Consider the following 16159-nt stretch of genomic DNA (forward strand, 5'->3'; position numbering starts at 1 on the left):
AGAACAGGGGCTTCCCACCACCACAAACCATATACAGTCCCTTACAGCAGAGCTACTGTATACAGCAAGATGCACGTTGTAGTACAGCTGTCACAGACATCCCACTTTTATCTTCAAGACAGCAGTTAAGTTTGAAAACTACTTTATTTGAAATTAAAGCTCTATTTGAAGTAGCTGTTTTCCATCATTAGTAACATCCTACAAAATGTGATCATGTCTACCCCCCTCCCTCTTTCCCTTAACTATGTGTGAAGGGATCCTGCCAGTTCCTAGAAAGAGGGGAATAGGGCAGGGTGGAGGAACTCACTGCTCCTGTTGTAAAAAATCCTTTAGACATTTTGGTTTGGTTTGGTTGGAGGGGAGGTGGAGCCCGAATGACTGAGAATTTGGCTTGGCATGGAAACAGCCCACGCTGCGAAGCAGGGCATAGGCTTCCATGCAGAGCTGATTTTGCTGTGACTGCGTGTGAGCATTGTAAAACTTGGCGGGTATTTTAATGTGAAGATAAAGCACATAAGGAAGTTACATTGAGATAAACTTCACATGTCACTACAGCCTATTGAAATCTTCGAGCAAGACCTTTTAAGCTACCTCACATTTATCATGGGCTAGAAACAAGAAGCTACATCTGAGGAACTGCTGTGCTGCAAATTCAAACCTTGCCTTGCCACTTGGAAATGTGTTTGTATGCCATATTCTCAGACAATTTCTTTATCAGGAAACCACCCTACTCAGGAGAGCATGGAATGGTGTGCTTTATTTAGCTGTGTGCTTAACTCATAGAAAGCTATGAGACTTGAGGACATTTTAGAAAGTAAGACAGTCCAAAGTCAACCTAACATACTCTGCATATGCATATGCTGCCATTACTGTGTTACTATTGAAAAGTATGACCATTGGAATGGCTCCAGATTCAGATCCTGTTTCTTCCAGTGAAATAATTCTGAAGGATCCAGAGACTGTTTCTTGCTGCAAATTTCTCTTCCACCCTTTTCACTACCCCTCTTCCCCATTTGGGCCATGAACAAAACAATTCCATGTGAGCTTTCATTCTGTTACTGATCCTCTTGGAAAGAAGATCTGTAATGTGTAACTGAGTTGATTTGTTCCAAGTTGTATCTCTTGTCTAGGCATTTCCAAACCCACGATGCTTGGTCATTGCTTTGAAGGAGCATAGGCATCCCAGGAGATGGACGCCTTTACCAACCAGCTCCAGATCTCAAAAGATGCCTTTAGCCCTTCAACCTCTTTAGCCAGGTGCTTGTGTGCCTTTAGCTAGTGGCTTTTTTTTTTTTTTTCCAGCAAAGCCTTGTTTGACATAACTGTAAGTAGGGCTTGAGCTCTTTGCCCAGAGCACAGTACAACAATAGCTAGGTTGTCCATGCTGACAGCCAGTGTGGATCCACATAAACCGGGCAACCCAAAACTGGTGATCTAGCTCAGTACCTCAGCTCCAGCTGAAGCAGTAGCAGAGGCTTGGGGAAGGGGGAAATACAGACAGTCCTTTCCTTGGAGCTGCCCTGCTCAAGGTCTTAGGTAATAGTAGGGGACACAGGTAGCCAAAGTCTAAAGAAAGAGGAAATTGAAGACTGAAGAAACATACTGTTCCCATGAGCATCAGAGTGCAAACTTGAACTGCCCAGTCTCACGTAAGTTTTCCAGCTAACTCAATTGTGTACATTTTTTCCCCTCTTATATCCTTAGACACGTAGTCAACATCTGGGAGTACTGCACACTGCTCTCTGTGCCCGAGAGGCATTCTGGAAGTCATTTGAGCAGGAAGTGCCACATTATCATATATATGATCATCACCTCACATAACCCTTTCTAAGCACCATTCTTTGGAAAGAAGTCCTCAGATAACCCACACAAAGTCAGGGGCAAGAGGGGAGTGTAAGGAGGCCTCTATGGAGAGTAGGGGACAGTCTTCCTTTGCCTACAGTTGACATGCATCTGAAGCTTCAAGGTGTCTGTTGACACTGTTCCTGCATAAGGTCTACCCTGCCCAAACCCTGTTAGTGGATGGGGAGGCACCTCCGTGCTGCACCGAGATCAGGAAGTAGTTTGGATGGAGAAAAGAGGTGTGAAGGAAAGACAGTGAGGGATGGAGAGCTACAACTCTCCTGTAGCAGTTGTGGCAGTGCAGACATGTCCTGAGTGGGGACTACCTGAAAATCCCCAGTTTTGTATTTCTGACTCCAGTGCTTGCTGGGAGCTTTGAATAATTTCATGCTTCATTCTGATACTGAATAAAAACAAGAGAGAGCAGAATTTCTTACAGGAGGGACATGATGGTTTTTAGTCACCTTAGAAAAGGGTGGTATTTGGGGAGTGGGAGGAGCTGCGATTTGAAAACTCCTGTTGGGGGTTAAAAAAAAAGACTAGTGTACGTACACAAGTTTTCATTCTGAGTAATGTTCATTCAGCTGCTTGGTTCATGGAGCAAAGCTGAGGCTACATGGGGCTTGTTTTGTTAAATTTTCACACCATTGCTCCAACCCAGATAATTCCACTGATGTTGCCAGTGCTGAGAGTCGCAATCTTAGACATGTTTCCATTGACTCACTGGCACGCTAACCATTATGCCTTATTCTGTTCTGACCAGTGAGTTGAGCATAGCAGTTGAAGGGCCAGTGGCTAGTGGTTTGAAACAGACTTTGGAAGAGCTGCAAACTAGTTTGCAGCATTGACTTTGGGTGGCTTCAGCTGGAGTTCGCATTGGGAGAATAACTCAAGGATGATTAGAAATCTGCCTCTCTCTGAAATGACCTAACCTTTAATTTGACTTTTTAAAAAAGGCAGCTGCCTGGCTTGCACATTTGATTTTTAGAAAAACAGAAAATGTCAGTGAAGTAGCAATATCAGGTGCTAAGGCCGACATTTTGTTATCAGTTCCTTGCTATGAAATCTATACTGCCTGGTGATTTTCTTCTTTAGCAGTTCCTAGAAATGCTGCATTTAATCTGTGTAAACAAGTGTTTACTTTCTGTCTTGCCCAGGAGTTGCAGATGAAAGTGATTATTGTTTATCCTTCCTCCCTGGCCCAGCTTTGAAGTTCGCTCTGCTGTGAGCACAGTTTGGGCTAGAAACCTTAAGAGAGATGGCCCTTCCAACCCGAGTTATTCTGTTTCTCTCCTGCTGCAGATACTGTATGCAGCACTGCCTAGCACTGCAGGCATTAGTAGCGCTTTGAAGCCATTAGGGGAAATGCTGCAGTATCCTCTCACCATGCCATGTTACAGCCATGAAATGCAGAAAGACTGCAGTACTTGGAACTAAAATCATAAATGCAGTAGTGTTATTCAAATGAATAACAGTAACCAGCTTAAGGGGGGTTATTTTAGCATCCAGGATCTATACTAAAACAGAGGAAAGAATAGAAAAGCTTTATTTATTATTTGACGAATCATAATTTGATGTTCCTCCATCTGCAAAGGAGTAACTCATGGACACCCATTTTTTTCCCCTCTCTGAGAGCAGAAGGGGCATATAAGGGTGTTGTCTCACAATACTTCATCTTTATGATGCGCAAGAGTGATTCCATCCCATATAACTCAGGACTGTAGCCAGAAGTGAAGCTTGCATTTCATACTGGGGAAGGAGGCTGGATGTGCGTGCTCTGAACCGTGAAGTCCACTGGACATGAAATGGTAGGGCTGAAGTAGTGGCAGTAGCAGCAGCAATATATGGTCTGATTCCAAGCTAATGCAACCACATCATTATATTTTACAGTGAGAAGAAAGTGTTTTTCATGTCATTGCATCAGTGAGGTCACACATTTCAAACACTTTTTCCATATTTTATTATACATTGTCTCAGAGTGATACTGGCAGTTCCGATAAAGCAGAGTGGCTTGGATGAGTCAGGGAGGCTACACGATCTGAAAGCTGTAAATTGAACTCAATTGCTGACTACTTTTCCAAATCATCTTTGCAGTGTGACATTTCCTCTTATAAGCTTTGTGCATTGTCAATTTTCATAAAGGCGTGAGGATTTGGGGTGCCTTGTTACGTTTTTGAAGTGAGGTTACAGAAGCCTTGGTAGTATTGAGAAGGATCAAGCTGACAAAGGACAAAGATACATCCTTGTCAACTTTTTAGCTCAACGTTATTGCCTTCTTTCAGAGTAATGTGTATGGCGAAGGCTAGAGCTCATTCATTTGCCAAGACTTCCTACTGTTAATGGTATTTTTTCCTAGTGTCTTTCAGTTGACGTTTTCAAAGTACTTTGATTGAGTTCATTCATGTTCTTGAAAAGTAGGAAATGTTTAAAAAAAACTCCTTATGTTACACAGTAGGTCCAGTGGTCTGCCCAATGTCAGACAGCACCTCAGGGTAGGAAACAGATTTTAAATTCCCTAATTTAAACCATTAACATTAGCCTCCAGTCGTGGGAAAGCACACCTTTTCCCACCCCCTTCTTCCTGTCACTTCCCTATGGAGACATGGCTTCAGCTTCTGCTTTGTATTGCTCTTTCTTTGTAAAAGGGAAGGTACTGCTTAAGATCCTGGGATACTAGAGGACACTGCAGAGCCGTTTCCTCTTTGAAAGTAGCTGTAGAAAATTCTGATATGACAGCGCCTGAAATGTTGCTGTGGAGAAAGAAAGCTCTTCCTGCAGTGCTGTTTATGCAAGGTTTTCATTAGCCTTTTGGATTATTTTGTAATAGGTTTCTCCCTGAATATATGGTATTAAATCATGGGTTTTGTAGGAAATAGGAAATTCAAACCTCAGGTCATAGAGTCTCTGAGAAAAGGATAAGGAAACTGCACTCATAAACATTAGTAAAGAACTAATTGAAGCAAGCTTTCATGGTCTGGGAAACTGTCTGGATGCTATGATAAATCTTTTACATCTGCAGTGCTGAAATTAATATTTTGGAAACAGTTTTCAAGTAATCAGTGAACAACTGTCTCATAGATTGATCAAATTACCCCCCAGACTAGGTACAAGCTTTGAGCAGGATAGGGAAAAGAGTGAAATTGTGCAAGGGGATGCATGCTTATCATCTTGCAGGGTTTGTGCAGGCATCATAGGATGTCCACACACAATATTCTGATGTTCAGTTAAGTAATCCAGGAACCTGTCGCTGTCATTACTGACTTCCACAGACCTCACCCCTGAAATAATTTTAAATAGATTTACTAGGGGGCACTTGGCCCCGTTCTGATACAGCCATTTCTCAGATTTGGGCATGAAGAACCATGTATCTTGACAATTATATACATGTAGTAAGAAGTCATGAACAGTTTATGAAAGAAAATGAGGCATTATTTCTTCAGCTCCACTAATAGCAAAGAAGTACAGGCTTTTGTCAGCACAGTGATATAACTGCTCCACTCCACACATCAGGCTGTAAAAGTAGCCCTATAGTCAAAGTAAAAGTTCCTGCAACTCCTACCATTTGTGCTAATAAATTCACTCCCTAAAGTTGTTGCAAATTACAGAGCTGTTGCAATTACAGTGACTCTTCAGGATCATTACAATGAGGAAAAGCCAGTTTGATGAGTGTTTGCAATTACAATTTCAAATGTCAGGACAGGGCACAGTATTTTTCTAATTACATGTCACTGCTAAAAGATAGGTGTTTTTTCCTAGTATTCTTTGCTAAAAAAGGTCTTTTCTTATTGCTGTTGCTGCTGCTGTAGTTATCACTATTTATTTTAGCATGTATGCCTAAAATCCATAACAGGTCTCCAGCTACAATCCCATATTAAACTGAGTCAGGTAGGGTGCAGTGTCTGAAGGTGAAGCTGCCAAAAGAAGAGAAAAAATCCTTAAAGCTTCAGGAAACGGTGGCATTGATTCAGGAGAGAGCCAGATGCTTCGGTCTGAGTCAGTGCCGAACCTCTTCACAGAATTAGCAGGCAATATTTTTCTAGGACCTTCTTATACATGAGCTGAGTAACTGAATCCCCCTTTTCATCAAAGATCTCCTCATCTATTTTTCATATAGTCATTTATGTCTGCTCTGTGGGCAAAATTCCAGCTTGGCTACTTCTGTGCTATCTAAAATTTGGTGATTCTTTAAATATCTGGAGAGAGCTTTCTTGGAAGAGCAGTCATCACCAGATCATTGAAGGCAGAAATGTTCTAGAACTTTTTATGATTATCCCTCAGAAAGATGCTTCTTCTGCAGTGGGCTTGTTGGACATTTGAATAAAATTGGTACTGAACGTAACGCATGTGGAGTTTTGAATAGATCTATGAAAAATGACCCTCTCCCTCTCCGAATTTGTTTTAAGTTTGCCCTCAAAATGTGTAACTTCAGCTGATTCTTGAAATCTGTTGTGATAATATAGGTAGGAAAAATCTTAAATTATCATAGAATCATTCAAAGTTATCACAGAATATTTCAGGTTGGAAGAGACCTCTAAGGTCATTTAGTCCAACCTTTAATTATAATGCAGAACAAGTTAGAAAAAGCAATCAAAGTATTTCTGAGCTATTTTTCATAACATGAGAATAGATCAAAAAGTCCTATTTCCTTTGTTTTGTAAATCTCACACAAAGCCTGTTTCCATCGATGGCTCGGTTACCTTTTCTTGCAGTATAATCCATGAGAAACGTTTTAAAGAAGGCCTCAGCAGCCAGCTACAGCACTTTCAATATCTGTGGACTGAATATGGGCCCCTGTTTTCCAGCGGTGTGACAGTAGCCGTCTGACTGAATGGCATTGCGAGGTCACTCAGCTGTGATCCGTGTCATGGAACGGAGATGTTGTGTATGGTGAGCAGGTTTCTCCTTCATATAATTTTGATATCATTAGAAAGCTTTCACATAGCTTTCTCTAGCACATACCATGACCTGCAGATCATAACGTCTCTGTGAAATGCTGCAGGGGAAATTCTGAACTAATCACTCATAATAGCTCTGGACAGGCCCACGGGGTAAGTCTAAGGTCAGGGCTGGATTGATCTTTGATGTGAGAAAGGCAGTAGCTATAATTCGCTTACTGGTCATGGGAATGGGACCGAGCCAAAACCGTTTTTCTCCGTGCTAGATAAGGGGGGGAAGGGGTGAGAGTGTGACTTAGGAGAGTCTCAGTTTTACAATGATGCAAAGGACCGTATCTCTGGGCAGTCATTTACGCCAGTGCAATGCGAATGCTGAGTGGGAACACTCAGAGCTCATGTGTTTTATACCGGTTTTGTGCCCTCTCTCTGCAGACTTCTTTTTGTCAAAATAAAATCTTAAAGAGTTCAGAATGATACCACTTTAACATTCACTAAAGCAGGGTATTGTCTCCCAGTCCATGTTATGTGGAAAATGATGAGAGATGCTTAGACAGTCTATTTTGGCCATATGGTTTGGGAATCTTGATAGCTGGAGTGACAGCATGTCCATTGAAACACAGCTCCTGGTGCCCTCCTTCTGTTTGCATTCTAGTTACTAGAATGATCTCTCTCTCTTTTTTTTTTTTTTTACTTTGTCTGCTTTTGTGGTACTGCAGATACTGCAGATGGTGGGGGGAAGAAGCAGAAGCAGGGAGGGTGGGAGAGAAAATGTGGGGAAGGGGTTTCTGAATCCTGTCACTGCAATTCATCGTAACCTTCTGGATTTTCAGCCCAGCTCAGCCATCCACCACATGTCATGTGACTGTCACCTCACATTATTGTAATTAGCAACTGCCAGCCCCAGAGATTTGATGGTGGAAGTAAAAATGTCTGAGAAGCTCTCTGCCAACTTAAAATTAACCCTCGTGCTGCGGGCAGATCCTTCTTCAGCTATGGTCATAAATAGCTGTTTGCTGATAAACAGCCGCCTGCTTTGTCCTGCCCCAGAAGTAGCTCCTCAGCAAATGTGCTGAGACAGTCCCATGCTCCTGTTGTTGTAATCCAGCGCCCTTGTCTCACCCTGCTTTCTTCTCCTTGTGTCCTCTCAGTGCTGTTTCACCCTCCTTCCTCTCCACACGCCGTCCCTCTTCGCTGGCTCTGAGAAGTGAGGCTGCTAATGAAAGCGATCAAGCCGACAGTCCCAGAGTCTGTGTGGGTGGACGATAAACGTGGCTTTCCATGGCTGTGCCAAATGAGCTCCATCTGCCCAGTCTCAGAAGAGGCCCTGCTGCTCAGTCTGCGTGCGTCTCTCTCTTCCATCCCCTCTGCCCTGGGCAGCTCCTTATGCGAGCACCTTGGAGGTGCCCAGGTCTCCTTACGTACATGTCTCACTTTCAGAGCATCCATGCGTCTTTCTGGTCCTGCAAGCTGGCATCTATTATGGTGATGCCACTCGGTATTTTAGGCCAAATAGTAAGAAGTTTTGTGGCATTTGGGAATGTGGATATTTTGTACCATTCTACCTGGTGCTGTGTCAAAGGTGGAGAGAAGGATGAAAACTGCTCCCTGGTGTAGGACGGAGCTTTGCCTCACCCACCTTCAGTAGCCCTGTGCTTTTTTTACCTCTGCCAGGCAGTTTGGCCCAAATCATTCCTATGAAGAAATGACACACCGTGAGTGTAGTTATGAGGCAGAAGCTTTCCCCCAAACTCTGCCATCACCCAACTGGCTCAGCAGCAGTGGCAGGGAAAGCACTTGCGTGAGGGACACATGCTGCCCCCTCGTCTTGGTCAGCTGCCTTGGGCAAGGCAAGGGAGTGTCTGGGCAGCTGGACTTGGCACCCCACTTCTGCTGTGGGCATGTTGTGTGGCTCCGGGCAAGTGTGAAATATGAGTATGTTGAGCCTGATGGCACTTCAGGCAACTCCTGAAATACCAGTAAGAAGTCAGAATCAAATCTCCATGTCAGGCTGTGCTTAGTCTGGAAGATGGCCCAAATTCTGGCCTGTATTTGGGGTTTCAGTGTTCAGCAATCCCTCAAAGTCTGGCTCTGGTTTGTACTGGGTGCTGTTCACTTTTTATACAGGACAACCCTTCTTGCTGCAGGTAGAACTGAAAGCCTACTGAAGCTGGCAGGGGGTCTTCCACTGAGTTGGACTGCCCCCTTCACTGGGAAGCTGGGGGGACATTTAGTGAATGAAGAAGGCAGGAATGAATTGGCTGTGTTGGGTTTGGGTGCAAAGTGGTTTTGGGACTCCATGGGAAGAAGGCGTAAGAAAAGTAGGAGCATTGCAGAACTACGGCTTCTGCAAAGGTTAAGCAGAACATTTTTGAGCCAGCCTTCACGGGTTTATCTTCCAGTCTGGATAATTTTTAACTTTGTCAAAGGATGGTAAGACAGGCCCAGAAATTATACTGGCACGTGGATTTCCAGCCTGAGATCCACAAGTAAGGTGCTGCTTTGGTCTCCTAGCAGAGGTTGCACTGTGTGTGAAAGGAGAAAGGTGATCTGAGGATTTTCACCTCCCAATACTATTTTTTTTTTATTTGTGCTTCCTCTCCGTGTAGAACTGAGGCAATATCTCAGCTGGAATTGGGAAAACAATGACAGCACATGAAGAGCTACATGGAGAGCTACCTGAGCTACCTTAAGCTATAGCAGCACATAAGTAGTAGCACGGACTTCAGTTTGGGCCGTACAAAACCACCTGGGTCCCTGCCCATTTATGTGGCAGCTCTCTCTTTGTGGCAGTTCTGTCTTTGCTCCTGAGGATACCTCAACCAGGTGGATTAAAGCTAGGTCGTATATGCCTATTCATGCTACAAGTTCCTCACTTTCGTAAAGGATTATAGCCTTTCTCCAAGCACGACTGGCAACTGCTGTTGTCAAGGCCCTCGTTACATGGCATTGACAAATCTTGCTGAGTTATCTTCTGAGCAGAGGGTGGCGGGAGGTCATTCTTGCTGCTACTCTGGTTAATTATGAGCAGCTCCTGCTCACCTGCTGTGCAGAGGTGACATCACAATGACAGCTCAAAGGAAGGTTGCCTTCCTCCAGGAAATATCTGAGATTTCAAATGAAAAATCAGAATATGGAGAGTGCGACAGTACCTGAAACCCAGTCTCTGTGGTCATTGTATCTGTTCAAATGTATAGAGAACAGACAGGTAGCAAAGATATCCTGTTAGTCCCGCAATTCAGCTAGGTGATGAACTATTTCAGTGCATGTGACAAGCGGAGTTGATGCGGTTCTGTCTCAGATCCTGTTCTGATAGAGTTAACGTAAAACCAAAAATATATTTGCTTGACCTATTCTGCACCCTGGCTCTTAGGCACTGGTTTTTGACTCCGAGGGTGATAAAAAGAGGTTAAGGATAAGGTTATACCCTTTTTGCAGTAGTTCCACATTGCCATAGTTAGTTCTGATCTGTGATGTCCTTTCCTCCTCCCATGTTGTTACAGACAGTTACAATGACAACTATTGCTAGAAATTGCCTATTTCTTAGTTTGCTTTCTCTTGTTTGCGGCACTGGGGCAGAACAGTTCCCAGTTCCTCCGCATCACCACAACAAGGGTGACTGAGAGCCTCTGAAATGTTATTACAGTAGTTGGTCTTTGCATGCTTGAGCCATGTAGATCTTGAACCTGTTCTCAACTTTTGAACATGCAGAATTTACCAACACACCACACAGCTTACCATGCCTTATGCCCATCCACATGGCAGGCTGTTTTTGTAAGAGCTGTCTTGCATTTTGTTGCCAAGCCTGACACTGTGCTAGATCCAAGCAATAACTGCGTTCACCAAGGAGGAAAATGCCTACATGGCTATTACTGTCTTTAGCTTTTCTAATCACAGCAAATTCTGATGGCTTGTCAACTACATCCACAGAATAATGCATCTTTTCTTTGCTGTATGCTCTAGGCTATTTTATTGTATTGAGAGCTCCAACAGCTTTATTAAGACAGCAGACTCCCCATTTTTCTTCTCATTTTAGTGCATTTACAGCCCATGCTCATCATCAGAGATCACTGGGGGTCTCTCTGTGGAAGAATAGCCTTAAGAGTGAATAAACTTGGCATTATTATTTGCTTTATTTGGATAAATGAAGAGAAAATACTTGCAAGCAAATGTAAAGATAGCCATGGAAAGAGTGAAAAAGAATCAGCAGAACCCTAAAAAAAAATCAGAAAACAAAGTTATGTGCTTAGGTTGTTCATAAGGTGAGGCATTAGAAGAGCAGGCGTGAGGAGCAGTAGCAGAATAGTTTGTGCTTGTATTATGTGACTGCCTTCAAGAGAATATGGCATGATTAAGAGAAATCTCTGCTTGCGACTTGAATGCCTGGCTAAATCGTATGTCCATGCAGCTCAGTGCAAAGTGTCAGCACTCATTAGATCTGGAGCTCGTGATTTAAGCTAAGTAAAGATGTGGGTGGATATTTCTTGCAGCACTAGGCTAAGCTGCCTCTGTAGCCATACCCCCAGTGACACTTCCTGGTGGAGCATAGGAAATGGAGGGGTTTGTCTTCAGGAGCCAACAAATTTTCACCACTAGCTGAAGGGAGTGATGGCCAGAAGCTGCCATTCTGCTAACCGTGAGCAGCAGCACCTCATCCTCATGCCATGATAAGCACAGGATAGTTGGCATTGGAAGGCACCTCTGGAGGTCTCTGCTTCAACCTCTTGTTCAAATCAGGGTCGGCAGAGGTCAGACCAGGCTGCTCACAGCATTATCCAGTCTTGAAAACCTCCAAGGACGGAGAATGCACAACCTCTAGTTTTTCCACCCGTAAACAGAACGTGTAAGTTACAGCATATAGCAATGTAATATCTTTGTGACCTGATGAACTTGGTAACAGAATCCAAGCTCCTGCTACTCTGCTACTTCTACACTCCTCTGCTGTGTAGCTGTCTTTATCACTATCCCATTATAAGAGGTATATAGAAAGCTGTACATTTTGCCCATAAAATACTAGACAGCACAGATACAGATGCATGATACACATGCAGTGAGAGTAAAAGATTCTCTTTTTCTCAGCCTCTGTTAGGCTAATTTGCCAGCTCTCACCTGGTTAAATATGAAGCATGCAAAAAACAGCATTTTAAAAGAGTGCATGATTTTATGTTTTTAATGTCAGCAGTGTGTTAGATCAATTGCCTGGGGAACTGTCATTGTCCCTAGCTCAGTAGTGCTGCAACTCTCCAAATGCCCTGGCAACCTTGCACCCAATAAAAGAACTGTGCTAATTGCTTGAAACTCTTTTTATGTCTTCCTTCCAGCAATATTTTCATATATTTAAACATAAGCTTCAGCATATCAGCAGGTCAAGGGAAGGTGCTGGTTTACTAAATCCTGGAGTCCTGGACTGATAAATCCTGACACACAGGGCTTGGTCACAGCTCAAGCTGGCTCTGCTGCTAGACTGTTTTTTATCCTTGAGAAAGTTACTTTGGCTCTTCCTTTTTGTCTTTCTGCTCATTTTTGGCCTTTCTAGCCTGATGCTGTAAGCTTATTTGTTAAGTTACTGTCTCTTAATATGGATTTGACAACGAGTGTCTTGCAACCCCAAGCAAATGCCCATATTCACTAGCTATTAACTATTTGTCTGTTGCATCCTACTGTCTTTTCACAGGAAAACTCTCAAGAGTCTCTATCTTGTCCATTGTGAAGCAAGATGGAAAAAAAAAAAAAGCTTACAACAATTCAGCAGAAAATGAAAAAATGTTTCTTACCCAGCAGTTATAACTATTATGAACCTGTCTCTCTAGACATATGATTTCCCAACATTAAATGAATTTGACATTTACAGCTGCTTTTATTTCTTCCAAGAGCCTTGTCTCTGTTCCCACTTAAAGTGCTGTTGTACTCAGAAAATTGTTAATATTGGCACCATGGGGGACTCCATATTTCTTATGTCAAATTTACTCAGAGCACAAGCATGTGGATCAACAGCAGGAAACTCCCTGGCTTTTGTGGCTTTTGGGTCATGGAGGAAAAAGGCCTTTGCTAACTCATAACCCTGCTAACCTGGATCCTGGGATCTGCCTGAACTGTGCAGGAGTGATGGAGGGTGATGAAGGAGAGCGTGACATACAGTGACAAGAATAGGCTGTGCAAGAAAGGCAGAGACAGCAGGCTTCTCTCCCTCAGCCCGCTCTTGCAGCTACAGAGGATTTATGATGTTGTAACAGGCTTCATCGTGAGTTGAATATGAATAGCACTACTCCCAGACCATAGTACAATCAGCATTTTTGCTGCATTGGCTTCATTGCTTTCCTTAAATACTGGCAGGACTGACTGGCAGAGTCCAAAGCTGCATGCTAAGATCCCTGCAGCGCTGCAGACAAAATAATGACCGAGCTGCAGGAATAAGGAAATGATGTACCCTGTAAGTGCCCTTCATTTAAGTAGAGATTCAGTGGGGAACAGAAAAAAAAATTTGGAGAGTGTTGCCAAAAATTCCTTCTTCCCTGTCATCCACTGCAGAGAAAATGATGTGCATATAGTTACTGCTATGCGAATTGTCTGATGCAGTCCCTGCCCTCTGTGGCAGAGAATTGCTGGCTGCCTTCATACAGAACAGACAGATCCAGATTCCCAAAAGTACGATGCTGGGATGATGGGATCACTTATCATTTCACCAAGATGAAACGCAATTAGAAAAAAAAAGATTTCATTGCAGTATGTATATCTCTTACCAGCATACTCTATCTGTTGTTGTCTCTTGCTTACACTCTAAATAAGCAACTCTCGAGTAAGGATCATTAGGTGTTTGCAGTGCTTAACACAATGGGATCCTGATCTGCCTTCATCTGTCACTATCACTATCACATCAGCATTTATTTGTTTATATTGAATGTCCTTTCAATTGGAAGCTGTGCTGAGAAGGGTAATGATAATAAGGATAGAGCACTGCTTTCCTCAGCCATGTCTCTTTGTAAGAATGACTTAGCTTTTTATGGCACCCTGAATGATATTTTTCCACAGATACCAGTGATTATTTTCTGAGCTGGCTTTTCTCTTTTATGCCTGCCTGATGTTTTTTAACACTGTATTTAGTATTTTATAGCTTGCCATTGCTTTCCATTTAAGGAACTTGAGGCATTTATACCTATGATGTAGAGAAATGTTATTATATCTATTTTACAGTTGCAGGAAACTGAGGAAAAGCATAATAAAATTAACTTGTCATCAAAGTCATGCACAGAGTTTATAGTAACATTGGCAATAACAAAAGCAGGTCACCATCTCTTCCCCTATTTTTAGCCGTTCCTTTCTTTTGTATCCTATCTCCCTCCTATCTTCTTTTCCTTCTACCATTTTGCCCCTATTTTATCCTCTCTTTCAGCATGTCTTATGCCTGAAAGTGTTTTTGTTTTCCAGATTTGTGAATCTGGATCTGATCCCCAACCACTCCTTTCATTTGCACATATGGCAATCCATTTACACACTGCCAATCCTGTTTCTCTTTTACATGCTAACAGCTAGGAATTTCACATAGCAAACTCCCAGCTCTTTCAGAGACCTTGGACGCTGGCAGTAATTCTCATCTTTCCTGCATTTTTCTGGTGGCCCATTATAGTGGTGGCATTTAACTTTGTGTTATAGGCATAAGTATTTTGCTTTATGAATAGGCCATTCTGAGAAGCTCTGTAGCTTGAAATGTGTGTAGATTTGGAGCATGTACTCCCGTGTCTGTTGTATGACTACCTGCAGTACTATGTGAGGATGAGGGTGATCTTTCCCCAGCCTGTGTTTAAACAAAGATTACGTGTACAGATTTGCTTTCTGCTGTTCCCACATAGAAACAATCGAAATGCATCCTTCATGAAATCTTCGGTGTTTGCCTTGCAGTGTGCTCCAACAAAGACAGTCAATAAAATATGATATAGCTCAATAAAGGGAGATGTTTAGGGTTTGGGTTTTGTTGGGGTTGGTTGGTTGGTTTTTTAACCCTTAAAAAAAAAAAAAACAAAAAAAAAACTTCTGCACCTGTTTATTTCAAAAATCTCTGGGTAATGTGCTCTGTGAAGTAAGAGGAGTCAGCTCAAAATTCTGCAATTCTGTTGACATGGGCACTCTTGGTATTGTTATTCTGATATTAATATATTGAAACAAGAGGCAGCTGCTAAGGAGGAGGGCAGGCTTTTTGCCAATGTAAGGACACCAAGGAAGCTGTCTGCCAGCTTCAGTATGAGAAGAACATTTTTTTTTTCCCCTTTCCACTCCTCTGGTCTTTTCCAGTTCTTCTACTCCTTCACATTCACTAGACAGAGGTGGGAGTTCAGTCTTCAAGCTGAATCAGCTCTTGCTTCCTTCACTACTGCTGTCAGCAGAGCAGAGTTTTATGTCATGACTGGTTTTGTGATGTGGATAGTGCTCCTGTGTATGCTGGGTTGATATGAGCAGCCTTATAGCCCCTTATCCTTTATCCTCAATGCAGCATGCATGCTGAAGACTGCTGAGGCTGAAATTCCTTGGCTATATGTATCTTCTCTAAAATGACTTCTACCCCTCTTTCTCCATTAAGGATATCAGAAGATCTCTGAAGTCATGTCTTTCATCTCAGTATTCTCAGAAGGAAAACTCTTTAAAGACCTGTTTTTCTTCTTACTTGTTTTACCTCACCAGTTATCTGTATGAACACGGCAAGGCAAAACAGCCATAAAAAGTAATAGCCCCACTCTGCTAAGCTGCCTACCAGCTGGTCCGTTGTTACAGCATGTGCCGGTTACCTCTACCCAAAAAAAACGTCAGTGACTGGAGTAAGAACGTGGATGGGAGATTTGCAAGGGACGCTGCCAATACAGTGAGTGCTACAATGCAAGTACCATTTTGTAAGCAGCATTATCTTAGATGTTCTGGTGCTGGTGTAAACTGTAGTTTTTGATGGGACAAAAAAAGAGCTCCATGCTATGCTATTTTCCCCAATAGTAGAGGCTGACACAGCCTTATTCTAAACATACGATTATTTATCCTTGCATTTCTGTGGCACTTTGTTACTGGAGGCTGGTTATGTTCCGCCTGACTCAGAATTTCTCCAGAACTATTCATTTGTAAAACCATTCCTCCTCACTTCGAGCCCTGAACTGCTGCTAAATAAGTAGATGTGTTTCTGTGCTGGGGGAAATTTGCCCTGGATACAGAGCAGAGAGTATATTAGAAATGTCAATGTCAGCTGTGCTAATTCATAGAACGATGAAACCCATTCCAGTTGCTTAGATAGGGCCATTCAGGTGTGCTAAACTATAGCACAGACGTGGAGTATTAATCCGGAGAGAGGAACTTCTCATCAGGTTGGAAATCCACGTACAGCTGGCGAAACAGCATCTAAAGATGGCCTCTTGTTCCCCCTTAAAGTTTTTAAGTGCACTTCAGCTTTT

The 16159-nt window shown here is 42.8% G+C and overlaps 1 protein-coding gene across 3 annotated transcripts in view; it reads left to right on the top strand.

Annotated features, from left to right (window-relative positions):
* Positions 1 to 16159, top strand: part of LOC310892530 (uncharacterized protein) — a 164812-nt gene that overhangs the window by 47812 nt on the left and 100841 nt on the right. The gene's annotated exons all lie outside the window — the stretch shown is intronic.

The sequence above is a fragment of the Anser anser genome (genome assembly GCF_964211835.1).
Source record: "Anser anser genome assembly, chromosome: 1".
NCBI lineage: Eukaryota > Metazoa > Chordata > Aves > Anseriformes > Anatidae > Anser > Anser anser.